Here is a 15,478-nt window from a genome sequence, read left to right on the forward strand (position 1 = left end):
AGGGTTGTGTGCTCCTTTCCACATCCTCACCTCAATAAACTCGTTCATTTTGTACTTTTGCTTTTCTATTGTGCCAGAATACTCTAACAAAGATAATTATACTACTGATTTCTCTGAGTTCAATGAAGAGAAAGATTTATGCTGATATGCTCAGACAATTGAATACAGATGTCTTGTGCTTTGGGTGAATGATTTGGGGATGACAATGTGCAACGTATATATCATTGTTGTCCCCCAATTGGCATGTTTTGAAATTTTGTGTAGTTTTTTTTGTCTTTATTTGAAATAAAACAGATTTGAAAAGAAAAGTTACAAAGTTGCATTTACATTCAGTATAATACAGCAATGATATTCCTTTGTTACAAGATAAAATTACACATTTCCTTGCTTTTTTTTTTTTTTTTTTTTTTTTTTTTTTTTTGATACCAGGTACTGAACTCACAACCTTGAACTTGCCAGGCAGTAGTTTGTGCTGCTGAGCTACATCCCTAGCCCTATCCTTGCTAGTTCTTGATTCCAACTGCAGAATGTCTTAAAATTGTAAATTATATAGCACTCAGGTAAAATATTTCATTATAAACACAGAAACTTCCAAAACACAAAGGGAAAAAGTCTTTTCTTTTCTTTTCTTTGGTCCTGGGGATCAAACTTAATGACCTTGCACGTGCCAGTCAGGTGCTTATGCTGCTGAGCTAAATCCCCAGCCCTGTATTTTCATTTTTCAAAAAAATCCTTTGAATGCCACAAAGAAACAATGCTTACAGACAAATTGTTTCCATCCCAGCGTGGTGGCCCACACCTATAATCCCTGCACTGAGGATGCTGAGGCAAAGGACTACTGTGAGTTCAAAGCAAACCTGAGCTATATAAGTGAGTTCAAGGCCCACCTGCACTACCAAGTGAGACCTCTCTCTCTCTCTCTCTCTCTCTCTCTCTCTCTCTCTCTCTCTCTCTCTCTCTCTCTCTCTCTCTCTCTCAAAAAGATAATTTGTTTCCCAGAAGAAGAAAATAGCCAATGAACTACTTAGCTGAAGATAAGACTCTATCTTTCCCAGAATCACAGCGCAAGAAGCAAAATATCAAACTACAGTACTGCAAAGCAAAATAAAGTTCTGAGGATGAAGCCAGCTCACTTGTAATCCCTTTAAGAATGAGAGTCATCATTTAGGTCTAATGTACTGGGAAACATTTGCTAGCTCAGAATGATATATTTGAAGAATTTTCTAAGAATTCAGCCAAGGATGCCTAAGGCATTGGGCAGGTGAGGCTTGTTTTTTCTAGAACTATTTCTGACATCAGGATGAGGAAATCTGTCAGCTGTGTCAGTTTCATGAGCCAGCCATCCTTTCCCTAAGTACATCAAAGAGGCTCCAGGCTTAGCTGGGTGTTGTGCTGCAGGTCTCCTCTGTAATCAAAGAATTCCTGAGAATATTTTCCAGGTAGAGCTAAGTGTCTTGGGACACTGCCTAGCAGCTCCATGATGTGGGCCCTGTGGTCTTCATCCATGGACCAGTCTTCAAACAAATGTATCTGTGGTCGCCAGCTCAAGTGCCTTGCATGCTATATGTAAGCGTCTGCAGGCATCCTACTGATTGACTGGATATTTTTGATGAAGTATTTATGCACCCAATAAGCATGTCCTAGCTCAGCCACCTTTATCCGTATTCTGCGGATCCCAAGTCTGCCGCCTGGGTTTTTTTTTTTTTTTTTTTTTTTTCACAAATCCTCAGTATCAGAGGTTGAAACTATCCTGCTTCTGCCAGGGAATGGACTAACTTTCTCCTGTCCCCTCAGGAAGCACCAAACTGAAGATTCGGGCTCTAAAAACCCCAAGCAGGCCTGAGCAGGATTTAAAATTAATCAGTTGGCTTTGTATGTTTACTTGTGAGTCTGTCCCAAACCTGGGCCCCTTGTCTGGAAATGGGCAGTGGATTCATAGTAAGTGAACCTCTATGAATCACTGGTCCTGGCTGAGGCCAGTAGTAGCCTGTGATGCCGGAAACCATCAAAGGGCAAGGTAAGGCCACACCTGAGGACACTTAACTAAATAGAGACTCTGATTCCAATTAACTAAATAGAGACTGTGGCTGCAGGCATCTCATTCCTGGAAAGGTCAACAGGAGAGATAAGATCATTCTTTTAAACTAACATTATTTATTAGCTGGAGAAGTCCTTGAGCTAATAAATAATGTTAGTTTAAAAGAATGAAGTCACACATTGTCATAATCTAGTGTGACACCATGGTGGATATCATGAGAACTTTTCAGGATTTTGCCAGCTACTTCAGGTATAGAGCAAGGGGTTGAAATCATCATTGCCTTACTGCAGTGTTCTCTTTGAGGTATATAGATGAGGGAATAGTTTAGCACTGGTGGCAAGAGGAGACCTGTGAAGGCTAGAAATGATCTTCATGAAAAGTAGAGATGACCGAAGACACTAAAGATCATCATGAGGTAGATATTCAAAGCTAAAGACTAAATTTGCAAACCAGGTGTGGTCATATATGTTTATAATCTCAGCACTTTGGGAGGATGAGGCAAGAGAGTCATAAATTTGAGCCCAGTCTGGGCAATAGCAACCTGAAGAAACCTTGTCTCAAAGTAAAAAAGCCAAAGGGCTGATATGGAGCTCTGTACAAAAAGACCCTGGATTCAATCCTCAGCATCAAGAAAGAAAGAAGGAGAAGAAGGGAGGGAGAGAGAGAGAGAAGAAGAAAGGGAAAAAGAATGAAGAAGGAAAGAGGAAAAGGGGACCATAAACCTGCAACTTAATTGTCAAATAAATTCACCACATTGTGATTGTTTCTTTTTTTCAGAAATCTTTAGCAGATTAAGCAAGCAAGCAAATGAGGGAGAAAAGCCAAGTTAGGCTAACTCTGGATAAATGGAGCAGAAGTACACGAGGACATGACAACAGACAGCAGTGGGAGAAAGTGTGGCAGCGAGGGTCAAAGCTAGATAGAAGACAGTGGAAATAACTGACACAGTTGAAATGAAATGTTGGATAAACGCAATTCTATGGGTTTATTACTTCAGAGGTAGAGCAAAATGGGGGCCTGAGTAGCTGGTGAAGTATAACGGGGTAAGGAGACTAAATCACATAGTAATGCTGTTCAGAAAAGTGCAGATGGGACCAGCAGATATCAGCGATAAACAGGGCCACAAGAATGGGAAGGACAATTGTCTTCTTTGATAGTGGGAGAACAGCAGTTTATAGTATTGGAGAGCTATAAAAAACGACACACGCACCTGCCTTGCAAGCAGGCAGTCGTGAGTTCGATCCCTGGTACTGATAAAAACGAAAAAGACAAAAAACAAAACAAAAAAACAACACACTGCCTACTAGAGCTGTGGTAACTGCTGAATTAAATCAGTGGCCTTCTCAATTCAGAACTTGACAGGAGGAAGGTCAGCACTTGTTATAGACACACTTCCTGAATACCTGGTACTTCCAGGTTACAAAAACTGCAGCACAGGGGCTCAGTATGCAGCTCAGTGACAGCCCATGTGCTTAGCACGTGTAAAGCCCTAGCTTCAACCCCTAGCACCACCCCAAATTAAAGAATAATACTTGTTTTGTTGAATTCCAAAAAGTGAAACAACCTTTTGTTGCAAAAGCAAAGGTGAATTTATAGTTTATCACTGTGAAAGGTACTGCATATCTACGACGAGCTTATATATACAAATACACTAAAATTCACTAGTTTTTATCTTTTTATATAAGTGTGGTACTGGCAAAAAAACAGACCCAAAGATCAATGGAACAACACACTAAGCCACCTTAGCTTTGACCAAGGTGCCAAACACATTTACTAAAGAAAGAGAGCCTCTTTTATAAATGGTGCTGAATGGCTGGGAACATAGCTCTTTGGCATAAGCACCTGCCTGGCAAACGCAAGGTCCTGAGTTTGATTCCTAGTACAATGAATAAATAAATAAATAAATAAATAAAATAAGTGGTACTGGAAAAACTGGCTCTACCCACACCGAAGATTAAAACTGGACCCATATCTTTCACCATGCACTAAGCTAAAATTGGAATGGATCAAAGATCTTAATATTAAAACAGAAACATTAAATCTGCTGGAAGATAGAGTAGGTAAAACTCTTGAAGATACTGATGTAAGCAAAGACTTTACGAACAAAACCCTGACTGCAAAGGAATTGTCATAAAGAATCAATAATTTGGGATCTCATCCTACTGAAAAGCTTTTGCATAGCAAAAGAAACCACCAACAGAGTGAAAAGACAACCCATAGTGTGGGAGAAAATGTTTGCCAGCTATACCTCAGACAAAGGATTACTATTGAGAATATATAAAGAACTCAAAAATAAATCAGTCTTCCCAGATTTAAAAACCCAGTCCAAAACTGGGTTTTTAAATAAATACAAACAACACATAAATATATAAAGAAATGTTCAACATCTCTGGTCATTCGAGAGGTGCAAATTACTTTACTCATAGGTGAAATAAATCAGGGACACATGCGTAAACATTGTGTTGTCTCCCTAACATGAGAGGCTGAAAGAAACACTATGTATATGTGTGTATATATGTGTTGATAAAAAAGATAGCTAAAATAGTTATACTACTGACTTCTCTGAGTTCGCTGAAGAGAAAGATTTGTGCTGGTACTGTTCGGACAATTGAATGCAGATGTCTTGTGCTCTGGGTGAATGATTTGGGGATGACAATGCACAATGTGTGTTCCATTGTTGCCCCCTGATTGATGTGTTTTGAAATTTTGTTTTCTTTTCCTTTGAAATAAAATGGATTTGAAAAAAATAGATGAGTCAATAGAGAGGAAAAAAAGACAAAGTCAGAGTATTTTCCCATTTTCTTCTTATTGAGGGGATTTCTTGTCAGTACTCTTATTAGAGAAAGACTGATTTTTTTCTTGGCTGTGCCCTTTGTAGTGCTCTAGAATCTGGGTTGTTCTGAGATTAAACCATGAGATAATAGATGGAAAAATATGAAATATCACTTTGTTGTTCTTTAAGTTTTTATTTGGTTTCTTCTTCAACTTGTTTGCAGTTAATTTCAGAACTTCAGTTTGTTTGTTTAGTTGAGTGTTGTTTTGTTTTTTGAGTCATTAGGCTTTTGCTCCATGTATTCTCTCCAGGATTTTTCTTGCAGTCTTCAGATGATCTGGAGAAACAGAGTATGCTTATGCCTTCTTAGTCCGAGATGCAAACTGTACTTCTTGATTTTGCTTGTTTGTTTTTGTGGTATTGGGGGTTGAATCCAGGAAACTCTGACCTACATCCTCAGCCTTGTAAGTTTTTAAAATAGGGTCTCATGATGTTGCCCAGGTTGGCACTGAATTTGGGATTCTCCTGCCTCAGCCTTTAAGTAGCTGGGATTATAGGTGTGTATCACCATTCCTGGTTTTGTTTGTCCTATGAAATGGGAACGTCTGTGCTGCCAGGTTCCTGTGAAAATCTGGGCTCAACTGATACTTTCACCTCAGCCTCATGAATAGATGGAACGACAGGTGCACAGCACCACACCTGGCAATAAGAAACTTTATGATGCTGGTGTGATGATGTGAGACGGATTTGTGCAAGTTTCATGTTACATAGCCTGTACCACTTTAGGAATATTCGAGTCAAAATTTACCTGTTTAAAAGTAAATGTCTTGTGCTATCAAGCACTTTCAATTTTAGAAATCTTTTTCTAAACTGCCTAGTATTTTCACAAATTATGGCAATGATTTTAAGTCACATGAACAGACATCCTACTTGGATTACACCATAGACTTGAGCGTGTGGTACAAAGCAGTAGGGAGAAAAAAAAAAAAACTGCTGCATTGCTCTTCAGTTTAAAATAGCTGAACTAAGCTGGGTGTAGCAGCACATGCCTGTTATCCCAGCACTTGGAAGGCTGAGGCAGGATTGTTGCAAGTGTGATACCAGCCTGAGTTACAAAAGTTGAGCTCAAGGCCAGCCTGAAATGCATAGTGACATCCTGTCTCAAAAAGACAAAAAAACCCCAAAACACCAAAAGACAAACAAATTTAAAAAGCTAAACTTAACTTTAAGGGTATAAAGAGTTTTTAGCTATGTAAATAAACTTAATCCATGTCTCCTAACTGTGACTGCTGGAGGACTATTGTTCTACATTGCTATGGAGACCACATAAGTAGGTTGGGTGTGCTGTACAAATGTGTACCCCAGCTAGGATTGCAGGATCTCCAACTTGAGGCTATGCTGGACCAGTCAGCAAAAAGAAAGAAAAAAAGAAAACAAAAAAAAGAGAGAGAAGGGTTAGCTTCAAGGAAGTGAGTGGTCCGTACTTCTGGGTTTAATTCCCATTACCACAAAAACAAACCACATTAGTGTGTGCGCAGTGTAAGACTTCGTGGCTTTAATTTGGATGCTGATATACACATTTTATCATCCTTTTAAAAATTATTACTGGATTTTTTTCTTTGGTACTGGGATCAAATGGATTTTTTTTTTAAAAGACACATTGTTGCTGCCTCTCCCCATACCTCCCTCTTCTCTGTGTGGCTGTGTTGTCTTGAATTCCTGGGTTAAAGTGGTGTTCCTGCCTCAGTCGTCAGAGTAGCTACATGTCAAATCTACTGCATCTTTTATAATCTCCATTCTGTGTTTGCTCTAAAGTTAATTAAATTAATTAAAAGTATATTAAATTATCAGTTTGCCTACTTTTAGTCCAGTCTGACTTGAAATTTACCACAAAGTATATAAAATCAACTTGTACTTTTTTCTCCCGTTTGCTGATGTTAAAGAGAGAGAAAGAATCAAAGACTTCCAAGTAGTAAAAAAAAAGAGAGAGAAAGAAAAATTTAAAACTGTATTCATAACCTTAGTTTCTGAGTATTTATGTTACTTCTCAAGTATTTGGGTGCTTCTCTATTAGTTTTCAAGCCAATCTGTCTAATTTATTAGTAAATGAATGTCTCCGATTCTCTGCACAAAAGATGTCCAGTTATTGGTACCAAACAGCCTATAAACCTCTGTTTCACTGGAATTATACTATAAAAATTCACTTTGCTTAAAAAATAAATATAATCTTCATGAACATGGATTTGGCAATAAGGATTATTAAACAGAATATAAAGAACAGTCAGGCATGATGATGTACAACGTGTAATCCCACCACTGTGGTGGCTGAAGCAGGAGGATCCCCACAAGTTTGAAGCCAGCCTAGACCACATAGTGAGTTCAAGGCCAGCCTGAACTCCATAAGTAGATGCAAGGGTTCTGCAAGCAAAGGGAAAATAAAGGAACGCACGCACCCCAAGGGTCAGCAAAATGGCTGCCATCCGGCCAGCATAAGCAAGCAGCTTTTATTGAGATAAAGAACAAAAAAACTCATATTGTACTTGCTTAGATTATATAACTTGTTTGCTTCTTGTCCTTACAGAACCTCATGTTTTTACCTTGTAGGGAGAGGGGAATGTTTTAAGGCCTCCACTTTCTACCAAAACATGGTCAACTGGATGTGTGCAGGACAAAATGCAGGCAGTGTGGCCTCTCTACAGGTAGACCCTGTCTCATAAAATGAAAAAAACAAAAGCAGACTAAAAGAATCCTTACAAGTCAACAATAACAAGAAAACAAAATATCTGTTTCAAGGTCTTGACATTTCTCCATAGATAAAATTGTGGGAAACCATCTGAATGACTCTTTGAATAAAGAGCAATTACCCCCACTTTGGCTAAACCTGGCCCTATCTCCATGCACTGACTTGTATAGAGCTGACTAAGTTATTTCCTTTTCCCTTCTACTGGCTCTAAGCAATGTAAATAGGGCTGGCTGAGCTGCTGGTAAGTACTCTTTGAAGCTAGGCGACAGTCACTGTTTCCCTGCCGCAGAGTCTCCCTAAACATGGTTGAGCCAGTTGGGGTGGCATGCAGAAGGGTTCAAGCCTTGAGATAAGAGGCTATGATTTCCCCAGGCAGAGAAGTTCCCACAAGAGAAGCTGATGCACCAGTCTCCTAAACATTAAATGCTACCTCAATTGTGTTATGCGGATTGGTCTTTCCACATATCTTTTTTTCTGTATATTGCAGAGGTGCTTTCTGGCCTAGCTAGCCCAGCTCACAGTACTCATGTAATTCCTACCATTCTCACAGTCACTTATCCTCCAGCCACTCCCTTCTTCACAAATTAATAAAATCCATGTTAGGCCCTTGGTCAAAGCCTTTGTTCAGAGGAGCCTTCATTATGGCCAAACTCAGAACCCCTTTATCCCCCATAATTATAAATATGTCTTAGTGTCTTTTCTCATCATGGATTGCACTAGAAGTGGTAGATTGGAATTAACTTTCTAGAATTCCAACAACTTTTACATGGGATTACAAATATAAACTTCCCAGACTGTGACAAGGACAGGGAAAGGATCTCTATAGAAATAGAAATAGTCAATAAATGCATGAAAAAATACTCAATTTTGCTAGGCTAGTGGTGCACACATGTAATCCCAGCTACCTAGAAGGCTGAGGTAGGAAGATTACAAGTTAAAGGCTAGTCTGGACAATTTAATGAGATCATGAGATCCTATCTCAAAGTAAAATTTGCAAAAGATTTCGGGAAGTAGCTCAATGATAGAGCATTTCCTTACCATTTGTGAGGCCCTGGGTTCAATTCTTAGTACCACAATGAAAAATGAAACAAAAAAAAATGGAATGAAGTTTCTAATATAAGGAATATGGATGAACCTTGAAAATATTATCCTAAATGAACTAGCTATTTTAAAAAAGGAGAAACAGGTATATGGCATATACTTATAATCCTAGAACTCAAGAGCTGAGGCAGGAGAATTGCCATGAGTTCAAGGTCAGTCTTGCTATACAGTGAGACCCTATCTCAAAAAGATAAAAAAAAAAAAAAACCCAAAAGTCAAATATTATGTGGTAACACTCACATGAAGTATCTAGAATAGACACATTTCTAGATAACAGACAATAGTCTAAAGAGGGGGAAAGTGGAAGTCACTGAAAGACATGGAGGAAAGGCAAGTGAGCAGAGCTGATCACTAGTAAGTGGTAAAATATTGTAAGGTCTCACTTCCATAGGTGCGAGGACTATTCCTTGAGTTAGATGTCAGTTCTACCTTTTTGGAGAAGCTGCCCAAGTCATTGCTCTTAGTATCCCTTGACTTGAGCTCCTGAAGGATGGTCTGCTTTTCTATTATCTTCTTTAGGTGCATCTGAGATTGGTGTCAGCATGGTTGTACACACTTGTAATCCAAACACTTGGGAGGCGGAGGTAGGAGAATCACCTCAAATTCAAGGACAGCTTGGATTACATAGAGTGACCTTGTCTCAAAAAACAAAAACCAAAACAAAACAAAATCTCCTGGGTTTGTACTGGAGATAAATATATACTCTCTGGAGGCTTAACAGTGTTCTGAGATCATTTCCTGTTTATAGAAGGTTAGAAGTTATAGAGTGGTTTTATTTTAGTTTTTTATTTTTTCCCACTCTGCAGTCTTCTTAGAAATAGCCAACTATATTCCTTTCACCTGTTTAAGAATCTACACCTTGGATAAGGGATGTAGCTCAGTGGCACAGTACTTGCCTGGCAAGTAGCGAGGGCACAGTCCTGAGTTCAATTACCAGTACCAAAAAAACCAAACAAATTTAAAAAACCCCAACTCTCCTTTAGATATAGAGGCATTTTAAATCTCTGAAGCCTCTCATGCTCTCAGTCTCTTTTGAATTATAATTATCCCAAATCAAAAGAGTTATCTTATCCACTTGATTACAGTCAGCTTTATTTGTTAATAGTAGTCATGCCCACAGTCCTTTTCTTGATGTGTCTTCACTTATTACTTATCTAATTCTAGGTACTTTGAGTCCAACAAGGGTGGTAGGACAGTAATATCTTCATTCCCTTTCTATAGGGCCATGCCATCCAAATGCAAGGATTTACTGGCTGGTGCCAAAATCGTTATAGAGATTTTAAATGTAGGTGCCTAGAGGTGTGTTTGATTCGATTTTTGGCTCAAGGTCTGGTTTTGTTGCTACTGTTTTTTGGTTTTGAGCCAAGGTTTCACTTTATAGTTAGGCGGGCCTGGAACACACTATGTAGCACAGCTGGGCCTAACCTCGAGGTGCTCCTTCTGCCTCAGCCTCTCAAGTAGCTGAGATTACAGGCATGCTCCATTCAGCCTCTCAAGTAGCTGAGATTACAGGCATGCTCCATTACAACCAGCTCCACATTCATTACTAACTTCCAAGTCATCATAGATCACAGATTTATCAAATATTCCAATGCCTACCGTGGGTTATCATTCCTTCAGCTTTTAGAATCAATTTACTTGTGCAACCTCATCACTTGTCCTCTGATTCAATGCCACAAACATTGTTTCCATTAAAACAATTTTTATCAACAACAACCAAAAACCCCCTCATTTTATAATGAGAACCAAAAGAGCCAGGGATATAGCTCAGTAACCCAGTGCCTGGCAAGCATAAGGTTCTGAGTTTCATTTTTGGTACAAAACAAACCCAAACAAACAATAATAACAAGGGAGAAAACTACGCTTATTTATGGCTGAGTAGGATTGTAATCTTGTGCTCCAAGGTTTTACAAAAACGGCAGGTTTAACCCCCAGAGAGTTGGAAATTATATTACTTGTTAGTCAGGAATTATGATTGGTGCTGGCCGCTGTGGTAGAGAAGGGATTGGGTGCACTCTTGGTCTTTTGAGTAGTTTGCAGGAAGGAGTTAATTATACAAAAGTTCAGCAGGGGTTAGTAGTGTTTCTGTAAACTTGGGTTTGGCCAGATCCAAAGGACAGCTTACACCCAGAGTGGATTTATATGTAGTTTAGTTCAAGTGTTCTGCTTCGCTTGTGTCTGAGATCTGATGAACAGTAGCTTCTCAACTCCATTTTAAATGACCTCAGCTGGGACTGGGGGTAGAGCTCATTGCTCGAGTCTTACCTGACATTCAGAAGGCCCTAGGTTCCTTCCCTATCACCTTAAACAAGCAAGCCAATGAAAAATCTAAGAATCAAACAAGACACACACACACACACACACACACACACACACACACACACAAGAAAACAAGAAAAACCAAAAAACTAGGGAACTGAACCAACTGTACTCCACTTTGAATTTTTCCTTGGCATTGGCCACCAATTTCTGTATTAATTGACAGAGTCTAGGTTTTGTCAAAATCTGAGTAACAGCTGGGATGTAGGTCAGTAGTAGAGTTCTAGGTTCAATCTCAAGCACTGGTTGGGGGAACTTAATTACTTTTAAAGATCTACTTCTTATCCATGCTGTGTTTCTTTCTGGTTACTGGAGCCTGACTTTAAGGAAAAGTCTGATAAACCAGTCATGATTAGAAAAATTGCCAGATTCCAAGGTAGAGAGGGAAGGAGTAAAGGGTCAGCCTGCCCCTGGAGCCTGTTCACGCTTGGGCTGCAAGAAAAAGAAACTTCCCAGAACTATTCCAACGGCAAAAGTCAACCCTGCCCAGCAGTGTACCTGATGACGACCATGTCACACTCTGCTGCTCGCACTTGGCTCACCTGCAGAGCCAACCCCCAAACAACAGCTCTTAAAAACCCTTTCCCCATGCCAAAGGGCAGCAGTCTTGGTCCAAAAGGCAGTCCACCCGATAAAGTTTCTTTCTTACGGCAGATGTGTGGTCTAGCTTCATATGGGTTCTGGTCCATCAAGGAGTTCTGGAGAATCTCAAGTTGGCAGTTCAGTGCTCAACCCTGAGATGACATGTTTCCTCTAATCACAAGGCAGTGGGCAGAACTAATTATGTGGTTCCATTAAACTAGAAGAGAACCAAGAAGCATAATTCACTTTAAAAGTACTCTTAAGGTAGTGTGGAAAATATTTGGTAAACAGCATAATCTAGTGTACTTTGGGGCTGGTGAATACAAGTCCAAGGTCGCTAAAGTTGCAGCCCCCTCATCCATTCCCAAATTTAAGAGGCCCTGACCAGCTTTAATCCTACAAACACTCTGGATACTGTGTGCCTTTCACTCCATGTGCCACAATGTATTGCCTTTGTTAGGTAACCACAGTGTAATGGGGGAATCCCCAATACTTTAACTCATATTTAACCTTGACAGAGATAAAATCAATTTCTTGTGATAGAACTGTGGGGGGAGGACCGGCGGCAGCTGAACAGATAAGTATGAAATATAAACGACCTTTGAGAATGTGAGGAGAGATACCCCTGACCCCCTGGGGTGTGGTATCTCCACCCCAGGGTCGTTGGCCATCTCTCCGTGGAACATGTGGAACGAGGCACATAAGTAGCCTCGGCTTGGGGTGGAACCTAAGTGGGGCATTAGGGGTGCACAGGTAGCCCATTGGTCTTAGTTTGGTGCCAGAGGTAGATTCCTAAGGGTGGGGGGAGATAGAACTCTTTGGTTCTGGCTACTGTATCTGGCCTGGGTCAAAACCCTTTCATATCCTGTCTTATGATTATTATTATGAAAAGGGGTGAAGATTTTTCTCTTTAACTGCTTCCGGCTGGCTGAGGGCGCTGTACTGGGGTCTACAGAAGTTGACGGGATGACGGTTGATGCCTAGGTAGAAGCTGGTGCCAGGTGTTTTAGCCAGGACAACTTCACTGGTGAATGCACGTATGTTAGACTGGAAAAACAACGAGACAAGATGTTATGAGGAGACATGGCACTGTCATATTTAAGGACCCAGGTGAGGTAGAAGGGAAGGTGCCTTTGATTTAGACATGCCATTCTATCAGGACCATGTTGAGGTAGAAACATTTCTATGGTAAGGCAGAATTCTGAAAAATAAGTGTTAGGTTAGGAGGAATGATGTTATGAGAGGTGATTACTCCCCCATCTGAAAGCATAAAAGTTAAAAGGTAGGTCAGTAAGGCTTGTCTCTGATATGCATGACGTTGGAGTCTGTAGGCAATACTGTCAAAGAGTCCTGCTATAGGGGCTGGGGATTTAGCTCAGGGGTATAAGCGCCTGCCTTGCAAGCAGGCAGTCGTGACTTCCATCCCTGGTACCAATAAAAAGGAAAAATACAAAAAAAAAAAAAAAAAAAAGAGTCCTGCTGTAAAAATGATCATTAATAGAACCTAAGAAATTAGGAACCAAAGTGGGTAATAAAACATGACGACCTGTGAGTCGTAGCCGTGAAGCCTTGGTAAGGCAGAGATGAGTAGGAAAAGGATGGTCAGATCTAGGGCCTGAATGTTTCGAAACCAGAATGGCAGTCTAGCAACTTAGTAAAGGTCATTTATATTTCATACTTCTTAACTCTTCAGCCACCGCCGGTCCTCCCCCCACAGTTCTATCATCTTGATTTAGGAATTTAGAGAAGCAGATGATAACTGAAGGTCTGATGGAGTCAACAAGCCCTAGAGAGCAGCAATCATGTCTGGTAATATAGGGAGGAAGAAAGAACTTCAATTCCATGAGATCACCACTGGCTCCCTAACTCAAAGAATAAGGCTATTATAATAAAAAAGCCAAACAAGCTGCTGCAGTACCTCTCCTGGCCAAGGAAGAAAAGAAAACTAGGTTCATTTCAAACTCTACGGATTCATCTCAAAAACTCAAAGTTCACATAATGGTGTTAAACACTGATAAACTAAAGTGACCTGATTCACATACTCTTACAGGATTATGCTGTTTGGCAATCCTTTCTGGCTTTATTTACAGAAAGCTTCCTTCCCCTGAAGAACTAAACAGAATAAGTCTATCACTTTTGGCATTTTGGCTAAGATTAAGCTAAGAACAGATCAGGACATAGCTCAGTGGCACAGTGTTGGCCTGGCAGGCATGAGGCCCTGAGTTCGATTCATGGTACCAAAAAGAGAAAAAGTGTAGAACAAACCAAATTCCACTAATTTGGTACTTTCAAACAACTGGTCTTTTCACCTCTTGGATCATAATTTCAGTTCAATGGTTTTAGAAGTTACAATAATTGTAGATACAAAATATATGGTAAAGTAAAGCTTACACACCTTAATTCTCTAAGCATCAAACATTTCTTATTTTGGGAAAAAATGTAAACATTTTTGATAGAAATACTGTGGTGAATTAACTAATGGTCACCTTGTAACTTCCTGCTGAACTGAATCAGCATGGTTCTGAGTGTGGAAGGCTACCTGAGGACTGTCACCAATAGCAATACAAGGAGAATTGGAAGGGAAGATGAACTGGGCTATTCTCATCATTGGAGGAGCTCAAGGCTATGGTTCTCTTTGGGGCAGCTCTGGTCTTTACTTTGAGTGTATCTTCCTGACTCCAGTGCAGATCCTTCATTCTGCTGCACAGATCCTTCACCTGTTGGTGCACACTTTCTAGCTTCCACACTCATCTTTGGGCCTTCCCACAGATCCTAGATATAGACTTGCATGAGACATTGCTTTGGGCTCTTGGCCTCCAGCTGGACTCGTGCAGGACATTGCCATGGGTTTTAGGTCTTCAGTTGGACTCATGTAGTATGTTGCCATGGAATCTAGGACCTCAGTTGGCTTCTTTGAATCTCTAGTGCATCAGATGTTCTGCACTCTTCTGCGTTTGACTTTTGGGGTGAATATAAAATAGTCCTATAAATTATATGTCCTGTATTAAATCTATTCCCTTGAAAGGTTCAGGGAAATAGATCATCAGCCCAGTGCTTGCCTGGCAGGTGTGAGGTCTAGAGTTTGATTACTTGTGCCAAAATAAAGTACAATATTCCCTTGAAAACTCTCACTACAACAAACACTTTTGGTCACTCACTATGCAGTTCAGGCTGACCTTGAATTCACTTTGTAGCCTAGACTAGCTTTGAACTTGTGATTCTCCTGCCTCAGCCTCCCAAGTGTTGGGATTAAAGGTCACTTTTAATTTGCCTTTTCTTTAAAGAATTATATTATAATGTGTATCTTTGTTGATGTATTTTAAAAGTATTTTTAATCTTTTACAATTACATATATATACTGAGTACCTACTGTTTTCTGAGTGAATAGTTGTGTATATAAGCACTTAGAATAATACTTAGCAAATTTTATTATGTACCAGGCTTATTTTATTTACTTATTTATTTATTTGGTCTTCTTAAGACAGTTTAGGCTGGACTTGAGCTCACTTTGTAGCCTAGGCTGATCTCAAACGTGCAAGGATTCTCCTGCTTCAGCCTCACAAGTGCTGGGATTACAGGTGTGCACCACCACCTGTGGCCCTACGCATATTTTAGTTTCAAAAAAACTGGACAAAGTTTGGAAGTTTAGCTCAGTGGTAGAGGGCTTGCTGAGTATGCACAGGGCTCTGTGTTTGATCCCTGAATTTTTGTGCAAAAAAAAAAACCCAAAAACTGAGTCAAGCATGGTCATGCATGCCTCTAATTCAACCACTTGGAAGGCTGATGCAGGAGGAGCTCTCTGAGTTATAGGCCAGCCTGGGCTACAAAGTGAGCTCAAGACCAGTTTGACTTACCTAGTGAAACCCTGTCTCAAAAAGACAGAAAAAAAATTGAACAAATATTGAGATCTAACATATATTAC

The sequence above is a fragment of the Cavia porcellus genome, unplaced genomic scaffold (assembly GCF_034190915.1).
Source record: "Cavia porcellus strain 051 isolate PalLab524CR breed Dunkin Hartley unplaced genomic scaffold, mCavPor4.1 scaffold_1, whole genome shotgun sequence".
Lineage (NCBI taxonomy): Eukaryota > Metazoa > Chordata > Mammalia > Rodentia > Caviidae > Cavia > Cavia porcellus.